Source organism: Lissotriton helveticus, chromosome 8 (assembly GCF_964261635.1).
Source record: "Lissotriton helveticus chromosome 8, aLisHel1.1, whole genome shotgun sequence".
NCBI lineage: Eukaryota > Metazoa > Chordata > Amphibia > Caudata > Salamandridae > Lissotriton > Lissotriton helveticus.
In genome coordinates, this window is record NC_136069.1 from 1726195393 (window position 1) to 1726223290 (window position 27898).

A 27898-nucleotide genomic window follows, 5' to 3' on the forward strand; every position below is an offset into this window, starting at 1 on the left:
GTCTATTGATATAGTATATTGATAGTGGCTGAGCAGCGACAATGAACAGAAGAACTTTATGTGTGAAAACACACCCACAATCCAATTGTTAGAAGGATTTCTGCCATTCCATCTTCTACTAAGGGGTCAATAGTAGCCGAGGCTTGCACAACTCCAAAGGAGGTCCCCAAGTCACAGCAGGGCATCATTCCTTTAAAAAGATTAATGATCGTAGGGCAGGGAAACAGCCTGCATTAGATCAGCACATTATTATGTCAAAGGGGTCTCAGAAATTAAACCAGTGAATGAATCAAGAGAAGGACACAGCTCACATAAAAGAAACTATCTTTCAACGACCTTTTCTTAGTCCTTCCCATCAAAGTAGTGTTTGCTTCTGCATATCTGTCAAAAGGGAGACAGAACATCTTAAACTGTGGTAATCCAGTGATCCTTCCAGAGCTTGAAAACCATGGAGTCTGCAGACTTTAGCTCCACAAAATTCTAAAATCCCAGAGGGGACCAGCAAGAAGAACCATCCCAGTCACACTCTCCTCCAAGGCAGTTCTTGATGTCAGAGAAGCCGCATTAAGGCACATATGGGATGAAGATCACACGTTTCCGTCAATATAATTGTCTCCAAAGCAGCACAGGGAAAGCAACCATTTAAGGAACGTTTCCTTTCCAGAGCATAAATATGGCGTCATGCAGAGCCAAAACAGTGAGACGGTGTCACCCAGAAATAAATGTATTATTTAAAAGAATAAAAAACGGTATGAGGTGAAGCGGAAGCGGAGCAATGAGGAGACCTCAAAGCAGATCCACAAGAATTTTAAGAGTTAAAAAGTACCAGGCTCCATATTCAGTTTTAGAATATGCCAGAGGTAAGGAAATAACTGGTCGAAACTCTGGCAAACTGCAAATGAAGACTCTTAGTTACAGGCTTACGGAGAACCCCAAGTGGGGAACATGCGTCTTAACATAGACTGGTTTGATTTCCTGCAGCTCTGACTATGGAAGAAATGCATGAATCCTCCCAGGCAAAGAAACGGATAAACCCCGGGCATCCAACGTGTCATCTGATACCTCAGCTCCCTTGAGTACTTCCTTGATATAACCCGGGCATCCAATACATCATCTGATACCTCAGCTCCCTTGAGTACTCCCTGATGTATCTACCCCTGGCATCCAATGCATCATCTGATACCTCATCTTCCTTGAGTACTCCCTTGATATTCTCTGGGCGTCCAATACATCATCTGATACCTCATCTTCCTAGAGTACTCCCTTGATCTACTCTGGGTGTCCAATGCGTCATCTGATAACTCAGCTTCTTTGAGTATTTCCTTGATATACTCCGGGTGTCCAATGCGTCATCTGACACCTCAGCCTCCTTGGGTATTTCCTTGATATACTCCAGGTGTCCAATGTGTCATCTAACACCTCAGCTTCCTTGATCATGGAACACTGGAGGTTTAAGATCTACAATAAATGATTTTGATCTGTTGGCAAGACTTTGAAGTGATCCCACTCCAGGAAACCTGGACAGTGACGTTGTCGCCTATAGCAGGTGTTGCAGAATGTATAGTCTCGCGGACAGAGCTAACCTAAAGAGGCAGCCAAGAGGAGGCTTAGCAATGTATGTGAGTGTAAAACTCAATATATCGATTGAATCAGTGGACATTACTAAAAAGTGGGTCCAGACAGTAAAAGTAATAGGATTGTTGAATTCACTAGAAGATAGGAATGCAATGCATACAGTCAAGCAATGGATAAAGGAGACCTCAAGTTACCAAACTGGGGGATATAAGAACTAATGGCCTGATTTAGATCTCGGTGGATGGGTTACTCCATCCCAACAGAGACGGACATTCCGTCTGCTGAAATCTAAATCCATAGGATGTAATGGGATTTATATTTGGGTGGACTGGATATCCGTCACCGTCCGCCGAGATCTAAATCAGGCCCTAAGTAAATATTGACCATCATAAAGCTCATCTGTAAATCAAAAGAGATTTTAATTCTAATCGACTCCTGGGAAATCATGATGAAAGTATTGTGTTGCACATTCCCCGACAGGAAAATCTGAAGAGGAAAAGCAGAGATGCAGTGGGTGAAAAGCTGTTGGTAACATGCACATCACTTGCTTTAGGAGTAACAAAAAAACACTTCATGGATAACCGGCCACCAGCCTGGATGCATCTTAACTCAAAGTCAAACTCAATCATCAGCTTTACAATAGCAAGTCTATCCCTACTTCAGTTACAGCACTGGACATCTGAGAGTGACCACTTGCCCCAAAGAAATATAGTCCAGACAATCGTGCATTCTTAGGTGGTCTGGAAGAAATGTCTGTTGTCATCAAAACAAAGGATTTTCATTTGTATTTAGATAAGAAAAAGAAGCACAAATGACAGAATTGTGAAATGATGTTGAATCTCTCTCTGTGACCTGAACTGTTCAAAGCAAAAGCACAGTCATTCTTTTCCCATTGATTCTTTACGCTTCGAGCTAAAAACATTCAAGGGCCTCTGCTCTCTTCATGAGTCTTTGTCATCCTGAGACTGGGCTGTGGTGGACACCTGTGTGATCTTGAGTATCTGCATACAAACCTCCTGCCTGAATACAGGAAGCAGACATGTGTGACTCCAGAGATCTGGATTAATATCCTAAGGGCTGCACACTGCTTCAGAAAAGGTTTCTATTCAACGCCAGGGACAATGTCACATTGCTTTATCATTTTCAATTTATCTGTGCTAACATTGCATGTCATTGTTATCCTTTATTACCCCCTCCCTGTGCTCTACTCTCTCACTGTATCGCCAATTCCCCTTGAGTGTTTTCAAATACACATGCCTGGTGTAAGCTACAAATGCTGGAGTGACTTCTTCCAGAACATATATGAACTTAATCAGCATTATGTTATGTTATGTTATGTTATCAGTTTTGTTGAGCGCGACAGCTGCCCCCGCAACGGGGCGTCCCGGCGCTAAGAACCGAAGCATAACCAGCTGTGGAAAAAGGGGGGGAGGGAAAGGGGGAGGGGACTACAGAGGAGGAAAGAGGTGCGTTTTTACTGCTTTGCGGAAAGCAGACAGATTGGTGAGGTGACGAATGTGGAGGGGCAAGGAATTCCATAATTTCGCTCCCTTTACTCTGAAGGAGCGATCTCCGATACGGCAGAACTTCGTTCGAGGGACCACCACTAGATGTTGACCCATGGAACGAAGGTTGCGTTGGGGGTTATAAGGAGTAAGCAGCGATCGGAGTAGATCAGGGCCATCCGTTCTAAGGATTTTAAAGGCGATGATAAGAGCCTTGAACTGGATGCGAGCTTCTATGGGCAGCCAATGGAGCCTCTGAATGGTGGCTCTGGCCGAACATCTTCTGGGCAGGCCTACAATTGCCCTGGCTGCTGAGTTCTGAATACGTTGGAATCTGGATAGCTCAGCTTTATTTGCGCCTAGGAGGAGGACGTTAGCATAGTCCAGCCGGGCAAGGATGGTGGCTTGGACAATGAGCTGCCTTGTCTTGGGGTCAAAGAAGCCCAGGATGGGGCTCAGGCTTCTCAGCAACCCAATACAAGTAGCTGCCACTTTTTTTGTGTGCGACTGGTAATTCAGTGCAGAGTCCAGCCATACTCCTAGGTTTTTTTACCAAGGATTTTGGCGGGGGGTAGGACCAAGTAGGGGGGGCCACCAGTGGTCGTTCCAACCGCTAGTGTTCTTGCCCAGGAGTAGCACTTCTGTTTTTCCTGCATTGAGTTGCAGACAATTTGCAGTCATCCAGTTGGCGACTGCGGCCAGCCCATCTCTAAATTTAGTGGACGTGGCAGAGGGAGCTTCTGTGAGGGTGATTACCAGCTGGGTATCGTCAGCGTATGAAACTAGTGTAAGGTCCCATTCTTTGGCCACAGCCGCAAGCGGTTGCATGTACACATTAAAAAGGGATGGACTAAGGGCAGAGCCCTGGGGAACTCCTTGGCCTATTGCATGGGGTTGGGAAATAAAAGGGGGGGCTGACACGCGAAAAGATCTGTTCGTGAGAAATGACCGAAACCATTCCAGTGCCAGTTCACTGATCCCTATGCTCTCCAGGCGACCCAGTAGGATATCATGGGAGACAGTGTCGAATGCTGCGCTGAGATCGAGCAATATCAGCGCAGCACTCTGACCGGTGTCCATAATCCTCCGGAGGTGTTCTGTGGTGGCAAGAAGGGCGGATTCCATACTGTGCCCAGGCCTGAACCCGTGTTGGGAAGGGTCCAAGATGTTGTTTTTGGCCAAATGGTCAGTGAGTACGGCATTCGCATGAGCTTCAGCTAATTTAGATACCCACGGAAGCAGTGAAACTGGTCTGTAGTTTTCCGGTTTAGCAGGGTCTAGAGTGGGTTTTTTAATAATGGGAGTAACCCAGGCCTGTTTCCAAAAAGTGGGCACAGTAGCTGATGCGAAAGAAAGATTAAGGAGTTTAGCCAATGAGGGTAGGAAGAAGTCCAATGCCTTTAAGAAGTGGGCTGGTCTCATGGGGTCTGAGGGAGAACCCGATTTCACCTTTCTGCAGATAGTAACTAGGGGCCCGATGTAGGTAAAAGGGAATTTCCGATTTCAAAATACCGAGGCGGGCCGAATCGGTATTCTGAAATCGGAAAACGAGATGTAGCAAACAAACAGCGAAATAATAGGGAATCGGTCGGCATCGGTAATGTGAATCGGTACGTACCGAATCGGCATGGACCGAATCGGAAAGTACCGAATCGCCTACCACCGAATCGGAACTAGCCGAATCGGCTACCACCGAATCGGAAATAGCCGAGTCGGTAAAATCAGATTCGGCAATTACCGATTCGGAGGTATGAAAACACACCCATGGCCAAAAAGCCCATAGGAATGCATTGCAGAAACCGAATCGGTAAAATCCCAATCGGATGATACCGAATCGGATTTCACCGATTCGGTAATATCCGAATCGGATACAGCCGATTCGGTAAAAGCCGCTTCAGCCAATGAGGTGGCTCCCCCTCCCCCACCCAAACAGGGAGTGGCAACCCTGGCAGGTGCAGCCAATTAAGAACTTTCTGGAGAGCCAGCCTGAGCTGAGCAGTCACAGTTAGCAGCAGTGGGAGTAGGAGGTAGTGAACTGTTCAGAGCAAGATGGCAAACCAGAGTGAGAGCCAGAAGTCCAGCCAGAAGAGGAAGCCTAAGTTCAGCAGCACCGAGCTGCAGGTGTTGGTTGAGGAGGTGGTGAGGGTGCACCGGCAGCTATTCGGAAAGCTGTCCCTCAATGTGCCAGACAGCACCAAGAGGAGGCTCTGGAGCCAAATCGCCCAAAAGGTCAACGCTGTGGGTGTCACCCCCAGGTCCCTGGATGAGCTGAAGAAGCGCTTCTACGACATCCGCAGCCTGACCAAACGGAAGATGGCAGAGATCCAGAAGCAGGCTGGAGTCACTGGTGGTGGCAGGAACCCGGCGCCACCCCTCACCGAGCTGGAGGAACTGGTCTCCAGCACCATTGAGAGGGAGAGCGTGACCGGAATTGGGACCCTGGACAGCTCAGCCAGAGCTACAGCTACAGGTAAGAGGCATGCACATCAGGACACACCCTACCAGACACCTCCCCATTAGACACAATGCATAGCCAAACCCCAGCACAGTACTGTAACCAACATACAAGAGACAAGCATCATGGTACATCCAGTCAGCAGAAGGTATCAAAATATGGCAGTGCAGAATCACAAGACATGAAACAGTGGAACACATTCTACGGAGATGCTAGGACATGTGGAATGCTTTAATTGTACTGACTGTAATACATCGGCACTCTATTTACAAATGCTTCTTTGTACCTAGGGGCACCATCAGACGCACAACCACTGCCAAAGGAGGCAGCAGCACCATCTACCACTGCACTCGCAGGGCCGAGCACGAGTCAGGCTGCCGAGGAGGAGGAGGAGGAAAACACCATAGGGCTGGGTATTGAGGGAGACCTGACAATTGACTTTGATGCACTTCACTCCCCACAAATGCAAAGCACACCCCCCTTGCAGTTCTCCCCAGAGAACTCCCCGACAAGGGAGCTCTTTCCACCTACACCAGCTCCTGCCACTGTGGCTCCAGTACACCCTGTCCTGGGAGCAGGGGCTCAGGCCCCGGCCAGCACCACACCCCCACCAGTGGCACCCCAGCCCACTCAGCAGGCGGGCAGCAGCAGTACCCGGCGCCGTGCCATTCCCACCACTGCAGACCCAGCACGGGAGGCCAGTGTGTTCCGGGGCCTCGAAGGTAATATGGTGAAGATCCAAAGGCAGCAGGCGAAATCCATCATGGCATGCCAACGCCAGCTCCTGCAGCACAACCTGCAGATGGGGGAAATGGTGAAAGGATTTCAGGCCTTTGTGGATTCCAACAAGGAGGCAGTAGCAGGTTTAGCCAGGCTAACCACTGCCATCACACAGTTATGTGGCAGACTGGAGGAGCAAGAGGTGGTGCGCAGGCGGGATGCCCGGGTGCAGAACCGCTCCTTAAGCCGCCTTGCTGCAGCAACGGCACAACTCTGTCAGCGCGGTGCCAACATGGAGTCTAGTCTAGCACAAAATACCGCAGAGTTGACAAGGGGAATGGCCCGCATCACGACAGCAATGGAGGCCTTGATCATCTCTAACACTGCCGCAAATCCTGCCCTGGACCTGGGGGATGCTGGGGACAGCAGCAGCCGCAGCAGCCCGGCCAGCGCTGCGTCAGAGCCACGCAGGAGCACCAGGCGCTCCGCAGATGCCGCTGGTCATTCTGAAGGGGGTGAGGGACACCACAGTGGAGCTGCAAAGCGCTCAAAGAAATAGCCTAGCAAGGGCGGGTGAGGCAACCTGGACCCTAGACTTTTGTTTTCATTGCTATTACACCTTTTTTTTGTTGCACATCAGTGCAGTAACTGTGTAGCAACAGTATTAAAAATTGCTTATTCAACACAACCATTCACCTGTCTGTGCATTTGTACTCACTCAGAAATAGTTTGCTGTTATCTCCTCACGTCTATATCTGCCATCACTTGGCGTACAAACCCCAGCTGGCTGTGTTAGTGGCACAGCTTCGTCGTCATCATGGTCCTCGTAGTCACTCAACTCCACCTCAGTGCCCTTCTTCACCGCAAGGTTGTGTAACATTGCACAGACAGCTATGATTTTGCAACAGGTGATGGGGGTATACTGCCTTGCACCTCCACTCTTGTGCAGGCATCTAAACCTGCTTTTCCAGATGCCGAATGTCCTTTCCACAACATTCCTGGTGCTTTTGTGGGCACGGTTATACCTCCTTTGGCTGGGTGTAGAGGGGTTGAGGTAGGGGGTGAGAATGAATGAGCGGAGGGCATATGCACTGTCGCCTAGAAGGAAAAGGGGTAAAATTACTTACATGCATACATGTATTTCACTTTGCTGTTTTTGGTTATGGGGGGCTGATGATGTGTCTCACCTAGGAGGTATCCTTCTCCAAATTCCCCAGCCATCAGCCGTGCATAGATGCCGCTCTGTTGGAAAATATAGGAGTCGTGGGTACTACCCGGAAATTTTGCTACCAGGTCTGTGATGGTGCATTTCGCATTGCAGATCACCTGTACGTTGATGGTGTGAGTGGACTTCCGATTGCGGTAGATGTATTCTGTGTCAGATGGTGGGCAAATCGGAATGTGTGTGCCGTCTATGCAGCCAATGATGTGGGGGAATCTTGCCATCTGGTAGAAGTCTGCTTTGGTCTGTACCAGTTCTGCCTGGGTTGCAGGGAAGGAAATGTAGTGGGCCATCCTCTGGATCATGGCATCAAGGAACTTGTGGAAGAACCTTGACAGGCTGCTCTGGGTCACCCCTCCTGCCACAGCGACTACACTTTGATAGCTGCCAGAAGCCAGCAGGTGTAGGCAGCATAGCACCTGCACCTGCACAGGGATTGCGTGTGCCCTTGGGGTGGGGTGCTGCAACAGGGGTTGGAGGTCCCTAATGAGGTCTGTGATGGTCTCTGAGTCCAGCCTGTACCGCTGTAGGATCTCTGCATCTGTCAGCATGACCAGGGTGATACGCTGTCTGTATACCTGCTCCTCTCTTTGCCATTCCCTCTCTCCTTGCTGCTGTAGCCGTAGCCGCCTCGCTATGACATAAAAAGCTGCCATCCTGCAAGTTGCAATGCATTTTGGGGCTGTTTTTATGGGTTGGAGTTGGTTACCACCTGATCGTAATCCATGGTAATTACCGAGTGGATTCTACCGATTTTGAGCCAAAATCGGTGTTTCTGTGCCTCCCTACATCTCCCCATCTGTCCGAAGCGGGGATTTTCCCGATCGGTGATTCTACCGAATTGGTAGGTTCTCCGATTTGGCTTCTGTCCGATTCGGTGTCTCTACCGAATCGGTACATGGACCGATTCGGCTTATGTCCGAATCGGTGTCACTACCGATTCGGTACATGCACCGATTCGGCTTATGTCCGAATCGGTGTCACTACCGATTCGGTACATGCACCGATTCGGCTTATGTCCGAATCGGTGTCACTACCGATTCGGTACATGCAACGATTCGGTGTTTGCATCCGATTCGGTGTGTTACCGATTCGTACAGTATCCGATTTTCGGTATGTACGTATCGGATTCTTTTACATTCGGTAATCATTCCGATTCGGTTTTCGCTCCGATTTGTACTTTTTTTTTAGCCCTACATCTCGATGCCAGTATACCGATCGGTAAGGGCCTAAATCGGTATTTTCGGCCGTTACCGATCGGTAACGGCCTACCTACATCGGGCCCTAGGTTTTCAAGAGAGATAGCCGGTAGGGAGGTGAGTTTAGAGCCTCAGAGGGCCTCACAGGGATCAGCGGTTCCGACAGAGGGAGTATGAGAGAAGGTGTTATAGATCTTCCTCACCTTTTCTGTGAAAAAGGTGGCCAGCTCATCGCACTGTTGAGTGGACGAGAGGCATGAGGCTTGGTTGCCACCGTTTTGTAATTTTTGCACCAATTTAAAGATAGTTTTCGTGGGGTTGGGGCTGGACTCAATTTCTTTAGCATAAAAAGAGGCCCGAGACATGCGGATAGCTTTGTGGTATCGCTTGAGTTTGGCCAGATAACATGCTTTCTCCTCGTCCCTATAATCTTTCCTCCACTGGCGTTCAGCCTTTTTACACTCTTTCCTGATATTTTTCAAATTCTCATCATACCATGGATTAGAGGGGGTACTTCGTCCTCTAGTCCATTTAGCTGGTATGGTAGTGTCAAGTCCTTTCGTAATCCACTCTTGAAACGCAGCGTATGCCATATTGATGTCACTCGCACTATCCAGATTAGGTTCACCTAAACTGGCAGGGAAGTCCGTATTGTGAAGTTTATGCCAGGGCCGATTAAAACGGGAGACGGGCAGCGCTTTTTTGGGCTGAGTGGCGGTCGTGATCACAAATGTGACCAGAAAGTGGTCTGTCCATCCCATAGGTTTGGGAGGGTCCACCTCCACTTCCAGAATATTGGTAAAGACCGGGTCGAGTAGGTGGCCAGCCGAGTGAGTGGGGGATAGTATACGAGGGGTCAGTTGAAGTGCAGTGAGGTCTGTTAGGAGGTTACTAATGGTCGGATCCTCGAGGGCATCAAAATGGAGGTTTAAATCCCCCAAGATCGTAAGGTTAGGTGAGCTGGCAATTAGGGCATGGGCTGTCTCTAGGAGTTCCTCTATAAATTTGGAGGTGGGTCCCGGGGGTCTATAGATGAGAAGTCCAGTTAGGGAGAAGTGAGGGCTAGTAGTAATTTTAAAGCGAGCGCACTCGCATCCCGTAATGTCTTCCTTCACAAAGGTACAATTATATGACGTTCTATGTATTACCGCAATACCGCCTCCTCTTGAGTCTCTATTAATAGAGGTCATCGAGAATCCAGCCGGCAGCGTGAGATTAGGGATGCTGGTGAGTTCATCTTTGAGCCATGTTTCGCTTAAAAACAAGATGTCTGGGTTGTCCTCTGTAAGGAGCGTATGAACCTCAGGATGATGTTTAACTAGGGACCTGACATTAAGGTGAGATATTGTCAGCGAGGAAAGCTTCCTACTAGTAACCCTGAGTCTTGGGAGATTAGGTTCTGCAATAAGTAAGTTACAGGACTTACAACAGAGGGCGGTCTGTCCCAAGCAGCCTTCTAGTTTGTCACATCGTTGGCCTGGGTTAAGTGCCAAGAGTTGACTTTTCCCATAACAGTGTGTCACTCGCGTATTTTGAGCAGAAGGTCTGGCGAGAGGCGATGACTTGGCGAGGACGGGCAAAGACGGGCTTGCCTTAGGGGCGCCTTCGGCGCGCAAACGGCACGCCCGCTGCGCCCAACCGCTGCGCGTACGGTAGTGACACATGCTTTTATGAGGAGGAAGGGAGGGGCGTGGCCTCCAAGGGGGCGTGGCCTAATCGCACGCCGGCAATGGCGCCGTGTTGGTGAGGGACCCGCTGACAGCGCTGGGCAGCTGTGCGGTAAGTTTTGCAGGAAGGAGTCGTGTAAAGCCAGGTGATAGGTGCTATTAAAATCAGCAAAGCAAATTATTCGTGACACACAAAAGTTAAAAACAGTGCTATCTATCTTCCGGCTTTTCGCCTCAGGAGGTTCAAAGGTTCTGGCAGGTGACGCTATAACTCAGCGCTTAAATACCTGCTCGAGGAAAAGGGGCATGGCCTCCAAGGGGGCGTGGCCTAATCGCACGCCGGCAATGGCGCTGTGTTGGCGAGGGACCCGCTGACAGCGCTGGGCAGCTGTGCGGTAAGTTTTGCAGGAAGGAGTCCTGTAAAGCCAGGTGATAGGTGCTATTAAAATCAGCAAAGCAAATTATTCGTGACACACAAGAGTTAAAAACAGTGCTATCTATCTCCCGGCTTTTCGCCTCAGGTGGTTCAAAGGTTCTGGCAGGTGACGCTGTAACTCAGCGCTTAAATACCTGCTCGAGGAAAAGGGGCGTGGCCTCCAAGGGGGCGTGGCCTAATCGCACTCCGGCAATGGCGCCGTGTTGGTGAGGGACCCGCTGACAGCGCTGGGCAGCTGTGCGGTAAGTTTTGCAGGAAGGAGTCCTGTAAAGCCAGGTGATAGGTGCTATTAAAATCAGCAAAGCAAATTATTCGTGACACACAAGAGTTAAAAACAGTGCTATCTATCTCCCGGCTTTTCGTCTCAGGAGGTTCAAAAGTTCTGGCAGGTGACGCTATAACTCAGCGCTTAAATACCTGCTTGCGGAAAAGGGGCGTGGCCTCCAAGGGGGCGTGGCCTAATCGCACGCCGGCAATGGCGCCGTGTTGGTGAGGGACCCGCTGACAGCGCTGGGCAGCTGTGCGGTAAGTTTTGCAGGAAGGAGTCCTGTAAAGCCAGGTGATAGGTGCTATTAAATCAGCAAAGCAAATTATTCGTGACACACAAGAGTTAAAAACAGTGCTATCTATCTCCCGGCTTTTCGCCTCAGGAGGTTCAAAGGTTCATTATATATTTCTTTAGATCTGGAGAAAGTTCCAATTGCTTTTTTTCTTGTATTGATTTTCTACTCTTTTACATTTAAAGCTCCAATGATTGAACATCAAGCATCATGATGTTTTCATTTCTAGCCGACGCATGTTTGAAGATGCGATTCAATTTGCCAAGACCTCAGACATTGCACGTCACAATTATTTGCTCTTTGGAGCCCATGATAAATCAGTTTGAACTCTGGTACCCATACACAGGCACTGTGATGGAGATATTGAAACAGTTTATTCTAGATGGGTCATCAGCACTCGTTGGTCAATGGCTGGTAGGCAGACATCTTGTTTCGAGGTGTGCACATAGCTGAAGCAGATCATTTGAAGGCCATTCTGACATCCAGTAGAAGGCTGAGGAAGGTGGTGAAGTGGAGTGGTAAGAGGATTGAGCAGAGAATTGGTGAGAGGCATTGGTGCAAGAAGTGGGGAATAAGATACAAGCTCTAACAGAGATAGCAGGATGGTTCAGTGAATGCCAAGTTTCTCAAGCCTGGTAGGATGGAGGAGTAGAGGACTGTCTTTGAAGTGATGAGATAAAAGTGCAGCAACTCAATTTCTGGAGCTCTTAGTTATCCATTTGGCACAGATGGAGAGGAAGGTCGATTCTCTGGTGATGAAAACCTGTTTGATGGTCTGAAAGTAAGTTGGTTTGTTCCCTGAAGTTGGACATTCAAGTAAAGGAAGCTTCTTCAATCAGCTTTCCTAATCATGGGCCTGTATGTGGTTGGGTCTGCTGGATCAAGGTTTTCGTTGAGCAGTTTGATGCACTTGAGATTAAAAGGTAAGGTGTCTGGCATTTGAGAATTGGTAACAAAGATTCTTCCTGGGCTGGCAGCAGATTATGAGAGCAGGATATTCTTGGAGGTTTGAGCAGGATATCATCCTAGTGGGAATTTCAATTGTAACTTTGCAGTCATTTACATCGGTCCTCTATATCAATTATGTGTCAATACTATTCTGTGGCCTTATAGAGGTCAGAGCATTTGGTATTAGGCAGGGTTATCGTCCCAGATTACGCTTCCCAGGATGCAGTGCCGTTTGTGCACTGACTATAGCAGTAATTGCTAGCTCTTGGCCTCAATTACGCCGACGCAATTTGACCTTCTGGGGTGCACCTGGGCTGTTGTTAGGGGGAAGGTCTTCTTCAGGACAAATGTTCTGGTAGGACTTGTTTAGCTGGTTGATAAATGGATTGGAGCCTTATGTTATGGACTGGTCCTTACATGGAAGTCTGTCTATCCTCGTTCCCCTCGTTCCATTCAGGTGTCGTCCGATTAAAAGTTCAGGGTGGGAGGACGTCAGGATCACAGACAAGGTCAGTCTGCGCAAGCAAGACATGACCCGCAGCGCCAATTTGATGTAAACGTCAAGCAGGATGTACCACCTCTATAGCGTGCCCCATTTCAGTAGAAAAAAGTTGCCACTTTGACTGCAAAGTATGCCTCAGACAGTGAGAACTCTGCTCCTCAACAGGAGTTGGGCGGTAACCCTCCTCGATGGTGCAGCAGAAGATACCATAGTGCGGCAGACACTCCACCAGCGTCTGAAGGCGAGAGCAACTGACACTTTTATTACAGTAGAGACAGCTGATGATCGAGTCGCTCCTCCTGATAGACTTTTTGAAGTAATTCTCCAAATTGAAGGTGATATTAAATGAACAATTAAAGCAGTGTTTTTTGGAAAACATCACTTCTTCTTATGCTATTTTGTTGGTGGAGGTTGATTAGCCTCCCTTTTTTGTCCTAGCTTTCACTGCAGGAGAAGATATTATTCTTCCTAGTTTTTCTCAATATGTTCCTGATGATAATAAAATGGCTTATGCCTCAAAATGGGCATTATCCTTAGCCCTGGCGTTATATCGCAATCAGGCAGGTTGGGACAAGGGTTCCCCCGCTCATGTGATTCCTTTGCATTGCACACCTCAGCCCCATCCACAGTGTCCAATCAAATGGGACTCTAAGACATCTGTAATTGAAATCTTGACTTAGTTGGAATACCAGCGTGTGATTGAACCCAGTGTTTCATCAATGAATAATTCTCTTGTTCAGATATTGAAACCAGTATGGTTCAAATCGCATATTTTTAGATTACAGACATCTAAACAGTCACGTTTAAACCTTTGCAGCTCAGAACACACATAGCTCTGTGTTAGTGAATAACATTGTTTGCAAAAAATATAAAACCACCTTGGATATTTCCAACGTCTTCTTCAGCCACTCTTTGGCTCCTGAGAGCCGTGATTTGACCACAGTCAGTGCGTTTGGCAATCAGCGCCAATATGCGAGATTGCCTATGGGATATAAAATAGCCCTAGTGTGTTTGCGGCATGCCTCTAAACAGGCCACGCCCCCCCTCTTATAAATCATGTGTTTTCCCCGTACGCGCAGCGGACGGGCGCAGCGGGCGCGCCAAAGGAAAGCCCGTCTGCGCCCGTCCGCGACCGGACTGCGACCGCGGCCGGCCATGCTGTTCGGGAGGTGCACGGTGGGGGCCGGATTGCCTGGTTATCTGCAGACCTGTGTGCGCTAAACATCGACCAAGGCTGCAGAGATCACCTGATGATGTTGGAAGCGAGGTCTTCATCTAAGACATGCGAGCGCTGTGGGTTCACCCTAGGGGCTTACGGTAGGGTGGCTGATGACACACCTGCTAAAACAGTAGCGCCAAGGTCCGTTTGCTTTAAAGCAGCCCTTTTAAATTGTAGATCGCTGCCAAGGCACGCGGCCGACATTTGGTCACTCCTCGAGGATCATGAGTGGGACGCTCTGTTTTTAACAGAGACCTGTCTCAGGGAGGATAATATGACGGCTATTGCACTAGCTATACCTTCGGGCTATAAAATGTGTTTTGCTAATCGATGTGAGGACAAGAAAGGTGGAGGTGTAGCAGTGATAATTAAGGCAGCTTTCACGCTTACCTCATCCACCCCTATCCAGATATCAGGAGCGGAAGGCCTACATTTTGGTATCCAGATGGGCACTCAGGCCACACTAGCCGGGCTATTAGTATATCGCCCCCCGGGAGGTTCCATCTCCAGCTTGGAATCACTGCTGGATATGATTGTTCAGAGCTCACTCTTACACTCCCATTTTCTTTAATTAGGGGATTTTAATGTCCATGTGGATAGGGATAATTGTACCTTAGCTGAAACTTTACTGTCCACTTTGTTGACTGCAAATCTGACGCTATGTAATGAGGGCCCCACACATAGCGCTGGTCACACGTTAGACTTAATTATTAATAATGGGGATATTGTAAAGGTTGAGCCGGCCATGCCGCTGACTTGGTCTGATCATTTCCTTATTCCCTTTACGGTGGAAATAGTCCCGTCTAGACCGGCTTGGAGTAAATGTACTTTTATTAAAAGGCATTGGAACAAGCTAGTCCCTGTGGCTATGGGTCCGGCCCTGGGCCTGAAAAAACCTGTTTTAACTGCTGACAGTAACACGGATGCGCAATTATTCAATGACTGGATCAAGAACATGGTGGACTCAGTTGCACCCGCCAAACTTGCAACTTCACAAAGGGTGTCTCCATCGGCCCCCTGGTTCTCGAGTGATCTTAGAGCCGAAAAGAAGGCATGTAAAAAATTAGAGAGGTTATGGAGAGTAAGGTATGGAGAGGCAGAAAGGGACCTATATAAGGATGCACTAAAAAATCTACAGAAGTCAGTGAGAAGGGCCAAGAAAGCCTTCTTTGCGACCTCTATCCGAGAAGCAGAGCACTCTAGCAAGGAATTTTTTTAAGTGGTGCAATCCTTCTTTAAACCTAGCTGCATAGAAAGGGAGGTTCCCCATCCCTATCATTGTGCAACTGTATCTCGGAGTTTTTCTAGGGTAAGATCCAAAAAGTGTACGACTCCTTTGGCCCGGAGGTTAGGACGGAGAAATCAGATACAGTAAAAAAAACAGTGCCAGGGGTAGCACTCGAGCAGTTCCTTCAGATAGACTTAGATTCAGTCATTAAGGAGCTCCAAAAATGTAAATCGGGTTCTCCCGATGATCCCTGCCCGCCTAAACTCTGGAAATCTATAACTGAATTTGTGGCTCCCACCCTACAGTCCATCTGGAATGGGTCCATTACTTCAGGGGTATTCCCGGACGCTTGGAAGCATGCCACTCTCCTCCCACTAAAGAAAAAAGCAAATGGGGATCCGCTGGACTTGGGTAACCTGCACCCAATCTCTCTTTTGGCGGCCCCAGGAAAAATGCTTGAGAAGTTAATCCAGCGCCAGCTTAACAAATTCATTGAGGACAATGATGTCCTACATGAGACTCAATCAGGCTTTAGACCGGGCTTCAGCACGGAGACTGCACTCATTGAAGTGGCAGAATCAGTGAGGTGGTCGATGGATGCAGGGGAATCAGCTATGCTGGTTCTCCTGGATCTGTCGGCCGCCTTCGATACGGTGGATCATGATAGGCTTATACAACATCTGGCAGAGATAGGGCTAAAAGACCAAGCACTGGGATGGGTTCAGTCATACCTGTCACTGAGAACACAGAAGGTGGCATTGGGTCGTTTGGTATCTAAACCCACCAAGATAAAATGTGGTGTTCCTCAGGTGTCGGCCCTGAGCCCGCTTCTATTTAATGTTTACTTGGCACCTCTATTTACACTCATTTCAAACTGGGGGGTCAAGGCAATATCTTATGCGGACGACACCCAGCTGGTGTTTCCATACTCGGAGGTGTCGGAAGAAGATTTTGCAACTTTTAAGGGGTGCCTCCGAGATGTGGCCAGCTGGATGAACGCTAATAAACTTAAATTGAATGCTGAGAAGACAGAGGTCATCTTCTTTGGCAAGGGATCGCCCCCCCCTGCAGAGTTTTGGTGGCCGAAGGAAATGGGGACGCCCCCGTCGCCAAGCCAGAGCGCAAAAAATTTGGGAGTCCACTGGGATAGCAGTCTCTCTTTTGTTTCTCATATTCGGCAGGTAGCAGGATGCTGTTTATCCAAGCTGAGGAACTTTCGCAAGATCCTGAGACTTCTACCAGAAGAGTGTCGCAAGACCGTAGTCCATGCCACAGTAACATCGAGGCTGGACTACGCCAACGGACTCTATCTGGGTCTTCCCCAATATCTAATTCAGCGATTACAGTTGGTGCAGAATGCGGCTGCGAGACTGCTGAGGTGTATTCCCTTCAAGCACCCTGTCTCTCCGCATCTTCGGGCACTGCACTGGCTTCCAGTGGCCAGTAGGATCAAGTTCAAAACCTTGACGCTGGCCTTCAGGTCCCTGTATGGCATCTGTCCTAAGTATCTGAGAGCCAGGCTACCCAGGTATCACCAGTCGAGGACCCTCCGCTCCAATGGGCGGGTGCAGCTTGTGGTCCCTCGAGCGCGAAGAGTGCGGCTGGGTGGAAGAACCTTCTCGGCCAATGTGGCGGAGTTATGGAACTCTCTCCCCCCCGCATTACAACAGGCCCCTTCTGAAACTTGTATTAAACGACTGCTAAAAACTTGGCTATTCAATACACCATGCTAAGATCCGCTATTTGACATGGGTTGGTCTGTTCTCACAGCGCCGGGACACCTCCATGTGAGGTAGCTGTTCGCGCTTTACAAGACTCCTTATTATTATTATTATTATAGTTTCCCTTTTGCATGAGATCGACCCTGATGCCTACTCGTATGTCGATGACATATTCTTGACGGATGATGAATTACAGCAGCATCTCTTGCTTGTAGACCACATTATTACACATTTTGCAAATTTTGGTTACAAATTTACACCACCTTCTTGGCTGACCTTTTTCTTGGTTACGAACTCAACAATGAAGGGAGGGGGTTGGCCCCCTACTTGCTGGAAATTTTTTCTCACTTGCAACCTCCATCTACACTTAAAAATGTTTAATCTTTGCTGTTATTTTTTAATTTTGGGAGGACTTACATTCCTGATTATGTCCAGCGCAACAGCTTAGATTCATTGTTGCAACCTTCTTTTTTGGCTTTCAGTTGGCTTCTGTAACATACCGTGATTCTTCGGTCTTTGCAGCCTGATATGCTTATGACAAATTTCTTGTTAACACGTGACAATTCTACAAATTTGGTCATAAGCATTGTACCAGGTGCGTTAGGTTTTACCTACTTGACTTTCAATGAAGGGTACATGGTCCCCATTGCTTATAAATCACATTTGTGTACTCCAGTTGGGATGCGTTTCTCCTTTAATGAAAAAATATTGACCGCAGTTCAGATTGCGATTCTAAAGTAACTCTCTCTGGCGCAAGGTAAATGTATTCATATGAACTCGCCAGTACCTGCTTTGGAAGCAGTTACAAAGGCTAGTGTTCAGAATTCCAAAGCCTTGCATCCATTTTGGATCCGATGGGCTAGCTCTTTGATGTTGGCTGATGTCAACTTTATTATTGACCCTTCTTTGCAGACGCAGGTGTTTTTACAATATGAACATGTTCATCCACCTCCTTCGTCCTTGTGTTAGGCTTGAAAACCCCATTCTCGTCATGCACTTGTCCCGTATTATATTAGGTTAGCAGTGTGTGGCTAAATTAGACACCATTTGAATTCATGTCATGTAACCCACTGAGTTATCCCTGCAATGTGTGAGCTTCAGTTAGCGAGCGTGACTCCATTTTGTATTTCGCAATTCCTATTAGACTGTGTCTGAACTAGGCATCGTTACTTGTATTGCTTGCCTCAGCAGAACACTGTATTCAGTTATTATTTCCTTTCCTGCTCAAGGTTGCCTTCTGACTGACTAATGAATAGGCCATCCTGCCATCGCATACCTCTCCGTGTGTGTAGCTCTGCTCCCATGTTAGGAGACGCTGAGACCCAGCATGGCAACCTTGAGACTGTGGTAGTGTGTACCCCTATAGCAGGTGGTAACCCATCCTTCTGCGTCTCTTTGTTCATGTCGGGCCTAAGCTGGTAAGTTTCCACGGCGGGCTTGTTTGGAGGTTCTTGGAGGAATGATTATGTGTTGCAGGCTGTTGGGGAGCAGTTACATAGTTAACAAAGACATTGTGAATGCTGGCGGCACCATGGAAACAGAAAATGTAGAAAAAATATAATATTTACAAATATAACAAAACTTTTTAAAATTTCTAAATACGATGCAACTTTAATCCTAACTTTAAACAGTGTTTACATTTATTTTGTTTCACTACGGAACTATATTTATAAATGATAATGACATTTACTAAGTAAAACATACATTCTCTGTCCACAAAATGTTTTGTACACAAGCAAATCATCACACATCAGCCTGAAACTTGGAAAGCGCACCATGATTCAATACTATACTGTTAAGTGAAAAAATTGTACAGAATTGTCAAACAGAGTTATACACATAGTATAGTCAAACAAGATTTTTAAAATACCAAAATGTTTTTGCCTATGACTATCTGTGGGTCAACTCTTTCTATGTTGAAAAACCTAAGAAATAACTTTAAAAAGCAAAGGATACATAGATGTTATACTTGGGAAATACAATTGAAAAAAACATAGAAATTCACTGAAAAAAACAAAGGTGACAGGGATGTTATAGTTAGGAAATAGATTTTTTCTTTTTTAACTTAGAAATTCAACTTTAAAAACCAAAGATTACAGGGACATTATAGTTAGGAAATAGAATTAAAAATAAATCTTAGAAAATCACTGAAAACAGCAAAGATTATAGGGACATTATAGTTAGGAAACAGAATTTAAAAAACCTTAGAAATTCACCAAAAAAAGCAAAGGTTATAGGGACTTCATAGTTCGGCGCAGGTTTCATTCATACAAAACAACTGAAATTCAGCAATTATAGTTAGCTAGCCTAACTATAACTTGCGCCCCCGCAATGCACTGCTTATGACCGCACATATTACATCTCTCATGACATTGCCGGTGACATCACTGATGACATCTGAAATACTTGTGTGAGTTTCCATTGTGAATCAGAGTGATCAGGGAATTCATGAGCAAATGTGATGAAAGGTGTAAATATATTTATTTTCCACAATTATCTGTATGTATAGGATTGTGGAAAAGTGACCAATTACTATAGTTTTCATTTGGTTTGTAAGAAATAAGACATTTTAGTAAAAGTATCACAAAAATGAAATAAAGACAATTTCAAATGTAATCTTTGTGGCACAATCTGCTAACTCTAAAGGCGTATTTTATGCAGGGATGAAATACTTACATATATTTAAGAAACCAGTCATACACAGCAGTGACTTATACATCTTTCTTACTAAAGACAGATGTTACAACTGCAGAAACTGGGTAGTTCTATTAGTAAGGAAACAAGACATAGCTCACACCTGCCTGCAGGTTTTGCTAATTTGTGATGTAATTAATCTTTTTTTGTAAGCATGGCTCACATAGATAATGAGATTCATGTGTGAACAAATACCAATCTGACATATTTCCTTTGTATTAAAGTATGTGCAACTCTGCCTACATAATACATACAAAAGCAAAATTGCATCTTTGAATCAGGAGTTTATCAAATTGTCAATCACCTCAGTTTAAGTATAAGGTCTTATATTCACTTACCCAACAAGCAATGGGCAAGGAGGAATTTCTTTGGAGATTGGCAAAACTCCACCCTCAACCCCGTTGGATGTGAAATAGATGCCAGACACATTGATCACTTGGTTTCCAGGAAATTCAAAGCAGACTGTTTCTGTGCCGTTCTTGGAGGCCCAATCCAAGGCTTGACCTGCGATGAGGAGACCACCTCCGTTCTTCACGAATGCAATAAGCTCTTTCTTCTGATTGGCATTATAAGCGTCCATGCAATACACGCCAAAGGATTCCAGAAACCCACAAGTGGACTGCACCTTGATGCCATGATCAGAGAAGGTCTTCACCAGAGAGTCAAAGGTAGACTGGACTCCAACCAGAGCATCTGCTGAGGGTTTCAGCCAGTGGACAGCATTGAGGAGAAGCTTTGAGAACTTTGGGCTATTGAGGTAGGACTCATGAGAGATTGCCACGATCCGACCCTTCCCGTAGTGACTAGCTGCGATAAGAACTTGGCCAGAGTTGCTCACGAGTAGAGGGAAGGCTTTATCCCCGACCAGGAGTAATTCGCAGGGAATGGAACTTCCTTTAAAGTACAAAGTGTCAATGCCTTGAGTCAAATCTGCATAAGATCCTTTGAAACTCATTTCAATGTAGTACCAAATCCTGAAAAAATATAAATAAAAATCAGAATTTCCATTAGCCATCCTTGCAACATCAGCAATGTACTGTGAATACATCCATCCTAACATAATAAAGAGAGAGACCAAACCTTTGAGGCAGGTAAGCTCCGGAACCACAGCGCCAACCGGAGCGCCGCATGCAGCATTGGAAAGGTGACGCAAAGCAGATGGGCATAGGCTATGCACCGGCGCAACATATACTTTGGAGGGGACAAAGCACGTTGTGTGACAATGTAGTCCATTGGAAGTAGCACCGGCTCTGAGGTGGGCGTGTGCGTACGTTTGGAGCGTGTGAATAGCGTTCTATCGAGGTGGCTGAGTACGCCGTCGGGTGACGTTTGGATTGTGTGAATAGCGTTCTATCGCGGCGGCTGAGTACGCCTTCGGGTGACATTGACGCAGCATGTGGCGTCTCAGTGCATCACGCCGTGTTGTGGATGCAGAGCCCGGGCACGATGTGCATGGCAGGAAGGCAACAGGCATATATCTCTGAGGCAGACTGTGAGGCCAGAACTTCAGAGCAGGTACAAACGCGTCGGTGCATGCACAGATCGCTGGGGCGCATTCTAATTGCAGACATGTCTGTCATACCCGGACAACGTCGGGTCGGGCCGCTAGTTACATATAAAAGTAATGTGTTTTAATGTAACACTCCCCTTTCCAAAAGAAAATGTGCTTCTTCTGAGGGAACATTATCAACGTCTGTGTTTAGGAGAAGTCTCTGGGGAAAATTTCTCTCAGCGCTGAGAGATTTGAGGGAATTTTGCACTCACACTGGTTATTTCCCACCTTTCTCTAACTCATAAACTCCTCAGTGCCATTATTATGTTTAGTGCTTTACCCCCAAACAGGTCTCCGTCTCTGTAGCCCAGATGCTTGTAGTTGGTCAATCTTGCACTAATTGTCAACCAGCTGCTGCTGGGAGGGTAGAGGAAGGGATTCCAGTCTAGCAAGCTCCCATGAGTGATAAACATCCTGTACTGTCATCAATGAATATTGGTTCAGCCGGCAGACACTTGCAATACTCTGCCCACTTGAGCAGATGATCTGAGTGTATCCCTGAGCTCAGGAGTCCTCAGAGTCTCCAGGTCAGTTGTTTGTCAGCAAAGAGACATGCAGCCCTGAAATGGGCACCAATACGAGGCAACCAGAGGTGGTAGATGTGCCCTTTGGCACCCTTGGCACTGCTCCTACAATATCTGCCACAGACTTAAGACAGACTTAAGATAGACTGAACACAGACTTAAGACAGATTTAAGTCAAAATCCTAACTTTACTACTATTAAATGCCTTCTGTGAATACCAAAAGTAGTACGTTTAGGATTTTGTCTTGCGTTAGTTCTGTGAATTGGGCCCTATAAATTGCTCTTGTCCCAAAGCATAAAATGATCCTATTACCAAACATGATGGACAATCTACTTTTAGATGCCACTTTGGGATGCTTATTATTTATTCATTATTATTATTATTATTATTATTATTATTATTATTATTATTATTAATATGGACTTTTAGTTAGTGCTCACCTACCCACTTGGGGTTTCCCAGTGATCAAACAGTAGGTCAGGTCTATCCAAGTCTCTCTAACTCAAAACCACCAGGTCTTCAGCTGTCTTCAGAAGGTCATAGCCAGGGATAGCTTTTGAAAAGTTCTGAGTTAGCCTTCCACAGCTTGGGGCCCTGATATGTAACTGACCATCCTCCCATATGTGTGCATTCAACACTGGGGACACCGCACAGGGAAAGTTAGCCAGAGCAAAGGCGGTGGGCTGGTGTAAGGGATTTAGTAAACTCATAAAGATACTCTGGGCCCACTCTGCCCTCACTCTGTGCACATAGCACGAGGCTTTATAGTAAATCCGCTTCCCTACCATAAGCCACTGGATCAAGATCCGAGAGGCAGAAACACGTTTCGGGAGCTTATAAGGCATCGTTGCCGTTCCGGACTACCTACAACTATTTGATGGAGGCTTTTTGCCGCCCCCCAGATAAAGCACGTTGCTGTAATCCAGTCTTGACACAGTGAGTGCTCGAATAACCATCCTTTGAGTTGGGAATGGGAATAGCCACATGATTTTCCAAAGTCATTGAGTGCTGCAACGCTGATTTGGCGTTGCAGCGCGTGCAATGTCATTTGTTTTATTTATTTATTTATATACACAACTCAGTTTGGCCGCATTCCGGAGTTTACTACCCCCCACCCTGACCCTCCCCCGCCCGCTCCACCACACCGCCCAGCAGCACTCACTCGAAGGAGCCGCCACTGAGTATAAACATATATGTAAGAACCCAGAAGCGTCTGTGTGCTTCACATGTGGTACAAAAGTGATATCTATACAAAAATACACAGTGGCAGCTTCCCTACTGGGGTATTTTTGTGTGACTTTCCTCCCTTTCGCTCTGTCAGCCTGTGACCAGCTTCAGACTCCCAGCGGCTTTACTAAAAGCACAAACCACACATGTCATGGTCCCGCAGTCAGTCACACTGTTTGTGTGTTTCGAGTGTTATGTTACATTATATTGATTTTTAAAGCACACCAATCATCCAAGAGGGTATCGAGAGTGCAGACAGGCAGTGCTCGGATTGCACTTCTCAGCACTTTAACCAATGAGAAGCCCACCTGTCATACGTAGAGCGCGATTGACCGCGCAGAACCACATCAGGCCAGGCACTCTCCATCACCCTGTATAGGCCCCTGCAAGCTGAACACAGTGGGGGCTTTAACCCCTTCGACGCTTATGACGAGCTCAGCTCGTCATGAGGCACAGTGGAGCTGTGCGCAAGACGAGATGACGAACTGAGCACGTCATAACTGCCGTGGATGGCCCACACAGGCCTAATTCCCCGCCTTTGCGGGCGTACCATGGGAGTGGGTGGAGTCGTGATGATCTCGCGGGGGAATTAGCCCTGCATGGAAGGGTTTAAAGAGAGGGAGCCGCTTACCTCATGGTGTACATGGACTCTGCTTCTCAGGACCTGAGGCACAGCACTGACTAGCGGCAGAGGCCATGAAAGTAAGACGCAAATGTCAAACACTGGTGCGTTCATGTATGTGTGTGCTTGAGAGAGAATGAGTGGCAACGAGTGACTAAGAGTGAGTAATTGAGAAAGTAAGAGGAAGTAAAAGAGTGACTTAGAATGAGTAACAGAGCAAGTGAGTGAATGAAAGAGGGAGTAACTAAGAAATTATGGGGCATATTTACGAGCCCCTATCTCCACCACTGCGTCACTTTTAATGACATTCCTGTGGCGATACGGGCTTCCCCTTATTTACAAGGCAATGGGCTTAAAGCTGCCTTATAAATAAGGCACGCTATCACCCTATACTTATTTTGAGACGGGTGGGCAATGGGTGTTGTTTTGGGCGTTCCACCACAACACTCATTTATTTTGACGCTGCCCCATATTTACAAGGGTGGCGTAAACATGAGGCAGTGCCAAAATTACGACCAGAGAAAACCTGGTCTTACCCTGGCAAAACAAGGAGACATTTTTAATTTGTCCTCGTTTATGCTGTTTCCATGTGTGCTGCGTTGTGCAGCACACATGGGTGCAGCAAAATGCCCCTGATTGTTTATGTGCAGGAAGGTGTTCCTTCGTGCACATTAACAATCATTAAAAAAATGACGTTTTGCATTAAGCAGCACACATAGAAGTTTCAAATCGCCATTTCAGATTGTTTATCTGCAGGAATGAACACCTTTGTGCACATAAACAATCTTCCCCAGCAGCGCAGGCACTCTTGTACTATGGTGCAAGAGTGCCTGGTTGCTGCTAGGCAGCTAGATTTAGCACCAGCGCAGGGGAAAACACAGGCCTGCTCCGTATTCTTGTAAATATGGTGCAGCCCTGCATTTCTAAAGTGATGGAGCGTGGTGTTAGCCTTCATGGCTTAGCGGCACGCTTTGCCACTTTGCTTGTAAATATGCCCCTGAGTGACTGTGAGAGCTAGAGTGAAAGTGAGCAATTGAGTGAGTGACAGTGAATGTGAGAGTGAGTTACTGAGAGTGAGTGAGAGAGTGACTGGCAGAGAATGAGTGGACGAGAGAGTGAAAGTTCATGACAGAGAGTGAATGCCATGAAAATGAGTGAAAGTAAATGATAGAGAGACTACAGCTGTGAGTGCGCGCTGAGGAGCACATGCTTAGAGACTCCTGAGACGCTTAGGATTGGAGTGCACAACCAACATACAATGCACCCCTCAAGGGAGTGAAGAGTTCAAGAGCAGGTACGAGCGAAGGTGCGGGGACAGTTCAACAGGGTACAGAGGTGAGGAGGCTGGAGAGTGGGGTGGGGAGCGCGAGTGCAGGGATACTGGACTGAGGAGGAAAGGGTGCTAGGGTCTGAAGGACCACAGTTGGTAAGCCTCAAAAGGCAGGTGCCTTTTACCACATTTATGTGAAAATGTACTGTAGAATGCTCAGTTTGAGGCCGTATTTTCAAAATATTCACAGGGGGAAACTCCCTCCTCGAACCCTCCCTGTAGGTGGACTCTGTAACTCACTTTCTTCACTCCCTGATTGACATTCATTGCACAGTGATAAGTCCAACACTTCCAAAGATTACCAGGTGCCACTGTCAGTACAATGCAAAATTATACAACACAGTACAATATAATAGGACACAATACAATACAACACAGTACAATATAATACGACGCAATACAATACAACACAGTACAATATAATAGGACGAGGACACAATACAATACAACACAGTACAATATAATACGACGCAATACAATACAACACAGTACAATATAATTAGGAGGGCGTGGCTGGTCGATCGAAGCTGGCGTTTGGGAGCGTAGAAGTTGAGGCGGCTGTTCAGGTGTCCTGGGACTTGGTTGTGTAGGGCTTTGTGTGCGTGGGTGAGGAGCCGGAAGGTGATTCTTTTGTTGACCGGGAGCCAGTGCAGATCTCTCAGGTGTCCGGAGATGTGGCTGCGGCGGGGGATGTCCAGGATGAGTCGTGCTGAGGTGTTCTGGATCCGCTGGAGTCTCTTCTGGAGTTTGGCGGTGGTTCCGGCGTAGAGGGAGTTGCCGTAGTCCAGTCAGCTGGTGACGAGGGCCTGGGTGACCGTCTTCCTGGTCTCGGTGGGGATCCACCGGAAGATCTTACGTAGCATGCGCAGGATGTTGAAGCACGACGAGGAGACGGCGTTGACTTGTCTGGTCATGGAGAGGGAGGAGTCCAGGATGAAGCCCAGGTTGCGTGCGTGGTCTGTTGGTTTGGGTGCGCTGCCCAGGGCGGGGGGCCACCAGGAGTCGTCCCAGGCGGAGGGTGAGGATCCCAGGATGAGGACTTCCGTCTTGTCCGAGTTCAGTTTCAGGCGGCTGTTCGACATCCATTTGGCTACGTCTGTCATCCCTTCGTGCAGGTTAGCTCTGGCGGTGGCGGGGTCGTTGGTGAGGGAGACGATCAGCTGGGTGTCGTCGGCGTAGGAGATGATGTTGAGGTTGTGCTGGCGTGCGATGGCTGCGAGGGGGCTCATGTAGACGTTGAAGAGTGTTGGGCTGAGCGAGGAGCCTTGAGGAACGCCGCAGATGACTTCGGTGGCCTCCGATCTGAACGGGGGAGGCGCATCCTCTGTGTCCTTCCGGCGAGGAAGGAGGGGATCCACTCCAGTGCCTTCTCGTGGATTCCGACGTTGCTGAGGCGCTGTACTAGGGTACGGTGGCAGACAGTGTCGAAGGCCGCGGAGAGGTCCAGGAGGATGAGGGCCGCTGTTTCTCCGTTGTCGAGCAGGGCTCGGATCTCGTCGGTAGCTGCGATCAGGGCGGTCTCGGTGCTGTGGTTGACCCGGAAGCCAGACTGCGAGAGGTCGAGGGAACCGTTCATCTCGAGGAAGGCGGCCAGCTGCTTGTTGACGGTCTTCTCGATTACTTTTGCCGGAAACGGGAGCAGCGAGATGGGGCGGTAGTTCTTGAGGTCGGTGGGGTCGGCTGATGGCTTCTTGAGAAGAGCGCTGAGTTCGACGTGCTTCCAGCTCTCCGGGAAGGTAGCGGTGTCGAAGGAGGTGTTGACGATGTCCCGCAGGTGGGGTGCGATGACAGCATCGGCCTTGTTGAAGACGTGGTGAGGGCAGGGGTCGGTCGGAGATCCGGAGTGGATGGAGTTCATCGTGCGGATGGTGTCTTCGGTGCTGATCGGGGTCCATGCGCGGAGGGTGGTGGTGGGGGGCGGTGGCTCGGTCGTGGCGTGCGTCGGTTGAGTGCTGAAGCTGTTGTGTATGTCCGCGATCTTGTTGTGGAAGTAGGAGGCGAGGGAGTTGCCGAGGTCTTGCGAAGGGGTGATGTCGTTGTTTCTGGCGGTGGGGTTGGAGAGCTCTTTCACGATGTTGAAGGGTTCCTTGCTGTTGTGTGCGTTGTTGTCCAGTCGTTCCTTGAATGCGGTTTTCTTGGTGATGTGGATCAGTTGGTGGTGTTTTCGGGTGGCGAGCTTGAGGGCAGTCATGTTGTCCGGTGTTGGGTCTCTGCGCCAGGTTTTCTCGAGTGCTCTGCAGTTCTTCTTGGAGCTCTTGAGTTCTTCGTTAAACCATGGGGCTTTCTTGCTGCCGGGTCTGCTCGGCGGGGTCTTCAGAGGGGCGAGGTCGTCTGCGCAGTCGCTGATCCACTTCGTGAGGTTGGTGGCCGCTTGGCTGGGGTTCGTTGTGCTGGTGGGAGGGTTCTTGCTCAGGGAAGTAGCGAGCTGGTCTGCAGTGATCTTGTTCCAGCTTCTGCGGGGAACCTGATGCTGGTGATGGTGGAGCGTGGTCCTCCTGAAGCTGAAGTGGACGCAGCTGTGGTCCGTCCAGTGGAGTCCCGTCGCGTGACTGAAGGTGATGCCCTTGCTGGAAGAGAAGACCGGGTTGAGTGTGTGTCCGGCGCAGTGGATGGGGGTGGTCACCAGTTGCTTGAGTCCGAGGTTGGCGAGGTTGTCCAGCAGGGTGGTGGTGTTGCGGTCGTTGTTGTTCTCCAGGTGGAAGTTGAGGTCCCCGAGGAGGATGTAGTCGGCGGAGGGGAGGGCGTGTGGGCTGATGAAGTCGGCGATGTCTTCGCTGAATTGGGTGCGTGGTCCCGGGGGTCTGTAGATGAGGGTGCCTCTGAGGGTGGTCTTGGGGTTGACGTGGATCTGGAAGTGCAGGTGTTCGGCGGGTGCGAGGGTGTCGTCGGTGTTGGTCGTGATGCGGATGGTGTTCTTGTGGATGATGGCGATGCCTCCTCCTGTCTGGTTGACGCGGTCCCTCCGGATGATCTTGTAGCCGGCCGGGATGG

At 48.1% G+C, this 27898-nt stretch overlaps 1 pseudogene; it reads right to left on the reverse strand.

Moving 5' to 3' along the window:
- LOC144772190 (TRPM8 channel-associated factor homolog) overlaps positions 1–27898 on the reverse strand; it is a 155699-nt pseudogene that overhangs the window by 123999 nt on the left and 3802 nt on the right.